This window comes from Nematolebias whitei, chromosome 6, assembly GCF_014905685.2.
Source record: "Nematolebias whitei isolate Nwh7 chromosome 6, NemWhi1, whole genome shotgun sequence".
In the NCBI taxonomy this organism is placed as follows: domain Eukaryota; kingdom Metazoa; phylum Chordata; class Actinopteri; order Cyprinodontiformes; family Rivulidae; genus Nematolebias; species Nematolebias whitei.
In genome coordinates, this window is record NC_056503.1 from 18,118,106 (window position 1) to 18,123,949 (window position 5,844).

At 39.8% G+C, this 5,844-nt stretch overlaps 1 protein-coding gene and 1 long non-coding RNA gene across 2 annotated transcripts in view; both read left to right on the top strand.

Annotated features, from left to right (window-relative positions):
• The window catches only part of LOC119410539 (TRPM8 channel-associated factor homolog), a 46,913-nt gene that overhangs the window by 24,869 nt on the left and 16,200 nt on the right, over window positions 1-5,844 (top strand). The window lies entirely within an intron of this gene.
• On the top strand, window positions 1,832-2,628 carry LOC119410541. The gene is made up of 4 exons (XR_005186851.1): window positions 1,832-1,922; window positions 2,049-2,155; window positions 2,258-2,344; window positions 2,593-2,628. It is a non-coding gene; the product is annotated as an uncharacterized LOC119410541 (long non-coding RNA).

Consider the following 5,844-nt stretch of genomic DNA (forward strand, 5'->3'; position numbering starts at 1 on the left):
GGGCTCAGGAATACTTCCAGAAAGCATTGTCAGTGAACACAATCCACCGTGCCATCCGCCGTTGCCAGCTGAAACTCTACAGTGCAAAGAGGAAGCCATTTCTAAGCAAGCTCCACAAGTTCAGACGTTTGCACTGGGCCAGGGGTCATTTAAAATGGAGTGTGGCAAAATGGAAGACTGTTCTGTGGTCAGATGAGTCACGATTTGAAGTTCTTTATGGAACACTGGGACGCCATGTCATCCGGACCAGAGAGGACAAGGATAGCCCAAGTTGTTATCAACGCTCCGTTCAGAAGCCTGCATCTCTGATGGTATGGGGTTGCATGAGCGCTTGTGGCATGGGCAGCTTGCATGTCTGGAAAGGCACCATTAATGCAGAGAACTATGTTCAGGTTCTAGAACAACATATGTTCCCATCTAGACGTCATCTCTTTCAGGGAAGATACTAAGGGGATAAAGTGCAACATTGTAGTGCTATTGCACCATTGTTTACGCATATTGTTTCTTTCATTTCTTTTAGAGACTAATGCTTCTGTGGTGGCAGTGGTGACACCTCGTGGTACTGTCCGGGCTTGTGTGTTTTGTGCAAGCACCTTTTTCTTTTTACCTTTTTTTATTTTTTGTTTTGTTGTTGAAGAGTCCAGGGTGATCCCTTTCTTCTCTGCGCTGGATGTTGTCCCTTCCCTCACTACAGTACTTACCCCATTGGTAAGTCTCATTTTCATTTGAAATGTAGCTATTTTTCTAAAAATTTTCGTTAAATGTATTCACTAATGAAATTCAGGTTATCAGCAATTAAAGACGTTATTGAAGCTTAATAAATTATGTAGAATTTTCTGAATCTTGTCTCATTTCCAGCAAAACTTACCTGTGTCCTTATTGGAATCTTTAACATTTCATACTTGGGTTTTACAATAAGGTAAATCCACATTAGGTGGGCACATTAATAACGTTCTGTTACCCGCTCAGTATTGTATTTCTCCAGTCCTTCACTGTAACTCATATTCAGCCTTTTTGTTTTTGCATTTTGTTCGTTATAACTTTTAGCCTGGAACATCTTCTACCTTTTTAATGACATGAACCTGTATACTTTCATTTCTTTATGGTTTGTTGCGGACACCAACATTTCCTTATTGTGGAGCAGTAAAGGTTTTCGATTATAATTAATTGAAAAAAGTAATGAACCATGACTTCTAAGATCACATATATCCAATGTAATGTTTGAAAATGTAATATACATTATACTTTCAAAGAATAACAAACACTTTTCTTTTGGAAAATGATTTTTTTTTAACAATTGAACATTCTGATGTTTAAAGATTGAACATCTTTTTTTCACACTGAGACATGGTCACAACAAAACGAAAAAGGGACTTGTTGATAATTGTAAATTAATATCTTTTGTATATAACAGGTATACAAACTCTTTGAAAAAAAAATATCTTTGAGAGATGTAATAAGAAAAGAATTACAAACTAAAACATTTCGATAAACCACCATTGGTACACTTAAACATACTTTGCCATGTAATAATTGGTCACAAAAAACATAAAACACAACCTGTTTATGGTCTGACTATAAATAAATTATAATATCAAACAATAACAAACTATTTGCTTTTGACCTGGGCTTCTGAAAACTTCCAAGTGGAATGTGTTCATTCACAGCATTCAGTCTGCTGTGTATAATGCTGCATGTGGTTGAATTTTTTCCTTCTCTGACACTGTCTTCACTGCTTTTGCCAGGTCATCATAAAGCTCCCACACACATGGAGCTCTACGGCAGTATGCAGTGTAATGTCCCATAACATCTTTGGTCAAGCTTCCCTTGAAAACGATGACTCCTCTCAAAGTGAATGTCTTTCCTTGGAGAGCCACAACGGAGGGAAATTCACTCAAAGTAAACTGAGTAGTTTGTAAGAGGTCAGTGACAATCCATGCTATTTCTCCAATTCGGTAGCTGTGAGTTAGAGTTCCTGCACAGAGTATTTTCCCTGACGTGCTGTCTCCTGTTTTGAATGCAACTGGACATTCTGATTCTTTCTGTAGTTGGCGAAGGCAGGTAGACTCTGGAAGTAAGAGTCCATTTTCGACTGAAGTACCAAGCTGAGCCAAGCCAGACTTCATCAGGACAGAAATGTCAGGAGAAACAAATGGTACTTCCCTAGTTGTTCCTTTGTTTAGCTGGCAGTACTGAGAAGAGCAGTGTTTAGACAGGTAAATGCTTGATACATTTCTCATTGTTTTACCAATGACAGTGGAGATATTGCACTGGGCATCGATTTGGTGGGCTCCAGACTTCAACTCGATTTTTTGAAACATTGCACTAAGCAGCTCTGCCCTCTGTGAGTATATCTTTGGGGTCAAATTTCTGCAGTAATGGCTTTCACAAGCTGCAAGATGGGGTTGTCACTGTCATTCCTGACAACATTTTGAAATGCTGAGCTGTCACAGAAAGCACAGCATAAGCACTGACAGAAAGCATCAAATGCACATGTGTTCTGGACAGATATTGTTAATTTTCCAACTTTAATAGGTTGATGCAGGTTTCCATTTTTTAATAGTCCCACTTTCACTCTTTTTCCCCGAACAGATGGATCTGCATGGAGCCATTCAGTGCAGGAAGTAAGATATGAAGTCCTCTTCCTTTTTTTCGGTGGAAGAATTAGTCCCCTCCAGTTTTCTACCACATCTTCATCTGTTGGCGGAATGTTTGTTTCATCAAGTTCTGGAGAATGGTGAGAATCTATTCTTCTCTTGGCTTCAGCACTGTGGGTGCTCATGGAAGCAGAGTTTGTTTCTGAAACTTTTGTTAATCCAGCTATTTCATGTTTTACTTTTCCAGAACAAATCCTCATTTTTCCTTCGATGAAGGAAAGATGACGAGAAATAAATCGATCAAGTCTAATGGGCAAGTTCTCATGTTTAAAAAGGCCATGTTTTACATTTTTGAATTCTGCTTCCACAGTGGCTGAGCTTGCAGTGAGGCTAGTGCTTCTGAAGAGGGGGACCATTACTCCTGTCCAAAGTGGCAAGTAACTTGCAAGTCTTATAATGTGTGGAACAATCTCAGGGAGGAAATGGATGTTATCCCTGTCCCCATTGGCTGCAGCGAGTGACCTGCTCTTCTCGCATATGTTTGATACCCAGTCTCGAAGGTCAGTCTGGATCTCGTCTAAAGGTTCCATTTGATGCACTTCCTTTGTGTCTTCGGCTGGAATGATGGAGTCTTCTGTTATCTGTGTTTTTAGATATTTTTTGCACCTCTCTGATTCCAGAGGAACTCCAGAGCTATCATCACCCTCTGCCTCACTGAGGGCCACAACAGTGATCGCATGTATCAGCTGTTTTGCATGGTCCAAACACTGTGATTGTAGAAGCTTGGCTATTGCTCTGACAAAGAAGTCTTTGACACGGTGTGACTTGTTTTTCAGGCAGTCCCACTGGCAGATCATCTTTATGCAGTGTGCCACATCAACTCTGATAAAACATGGAGGACAGTTTGCTGACTTGTTTCCAAGTAGCAGACGGAAACATTCGTTAATGTATGCCTTCAGATCAGGGTAAGGAGTGAAGGCCCTCACCAGAGCACCGAGAATAGCCAGGGAGAAGTCAGTCACGGCTTCCTTTGGTACAGCAGCACCTGTACGAAGCCATTCTGTAAGCCATGTTGCAATTGCATTTATGTCGTGTCTCTCTGACAGCATTTGCACAACTGGGACCGAGCAGTTGTCCCCTGTCAGAACACCTTGATATAAGAAGATGTGGCCAGATGTTCCATTTGGTCTCACCAGTCTTCTCACAACTGAGCCTGTTGCATCAAAGCAAACTACAGAGGGACATTTTTTGGACAATGTGTTATATACATGTAGCTGTGTTGGACTCCAATAGTGGCAGAAGAACTTGTCCAGACCAATGTCTCTTATACTACCACTGTGAGGTGTGCTATGTTTTAATAACTGCAAAGACAAAATGGGATCTTTGTCACCTAATTCCTGATCTCTTCTCTCCTGCTTAGCTTTTCGTAGGGTGGCCAAATTTGGCAGGTGACTTGGCTCAGGATCTCCAATATCCATCAAATCGGATGCCTTCGCTGACCTCCATACGGCTGGCTCCATCCTGCCCTCACACAGGTCTTTTGAAATCTGTGCACGAAGGTTTCCAGACATGAACCTCTTGGACTGCCTAGTGTGCAGGGAGATATTGGTGTCCTCGATGGAACACTGGAGCACCATTGGGCTGTTGACTGTTGGCTCTCTGTCACATGTCATTTTAACATGGCCTTGACACTCTTTACAGAAGCCTTTGATATCTATGTAGTTGCTTGTGACAGTTGGATAAACCTTTGCTCTCTGGAATACAAATGTGCATGTGCTTTTGATCTTTTTCCAGATCAGATGATTAATGACATGAGTCCAAGTACGAGCCTTCAAAATCATATATTCCCTTTTACCAGAAGATGAAAACTTGTCATTATATGCCACTTTTTCAGGTACAAATTTGATTCATTCCTCAAAAGGAACTTCAAGCTGAAACACTGAGCAGTCATCTTGTCCAGGAGAAATAGAGCCAGCGTCACACTCTGTGTCCGCACTGCTGTCAGAATCACTTCCCTGCTCATTGATCTCTAAACATGACCAGATGTTGTGTCTGTTTGTTTTTACAAAAGTGTACAGAGCTTTTGGAGACATCTTGTTTTCCAGCTGCTGACTTAATTCTGTCCAAATAGTGGAAGATGGAGTGGCTATTTTGCTATTTTGAAAGATAGCCTGTTTTGATTTGCAGAGAAATGCAAAAAGGGAATCCCTGTGTATTGCTGGCTGTCGAGGCATCTAGTTAAAGAATAAAAAGGCTTTGGTTAGCATTAACAAAAGTATTCTGGCCTGTATAATTGCACAAGCTTTATTCCAGCATTCTTTCACAACTCAATTTATGTTTAAATTAGTATTCTCTCTTACATCTGTGTGACATTTATGCTGAATTGTGATTACATATTTTTTTTCTGTTCAACATTGCATTTTTTTTTTAAAATCACTGATGTGAAATTTCAATTAATTTCAATTGAAGTATCTGTTCTAAAAATTGTCCTGTCTGGGCTATTGATGTTCCTTAACATCCATGACTGAATATGAATGTAAAAGCTGCAAGATTAAGCCTTGAAGAATCTGTTTAAATCTGTTTAAAAACTCTGGACTTAAAACGTAATGAAATTGTGGATATACAGAAATATATATGTAAGGGACACAACCATGCGTCCTTCTCTGCTAATCGGGGGCTGGATTGCAGTCCCAACAGTTATTCAGTGTTTTATCTAAAACCTCAACATTAATAGTTTACTTACCTTGTAAAAATAAAGTTCAACAGAGGGTTGGGCAATAGAAGGATTTTAAATTTTTCTTCAAGACACTTAAATGTTTTAACAGCTACTTTTCCATGGAAAATGTTGAATGGGAAATTCAGATTTCTCTTGCTTTACCGCCAAAAAGTCACCTGCTCACTGAGGTGAGGGTCGTGATGGTCATCACGTGGGCGGAGCCAATCCCTATGACATTGTGAAAACGTTAACATATCAAAATTGCCAAATGTTCAATGCTCTTTTCCAAAATTCTTACATTAAATGTCAATAGAACTTAAAGCTCGCTGCATATTAAATTGTATTTAAACAAAAGTAAATCACTTGGATAAATGAACTTTCAGCCAATGACATACGTGCCATGCACTTCCGGTTTTGTTCCCATCCATCAAATATTACTGTTGAAAAAGCAAAATGCAGGCTATTGGACTTGGTTGACTTTGCCATTGTTGTGGAATAATATTTGTTCCTTTTAGAATCTGACTCCTAATT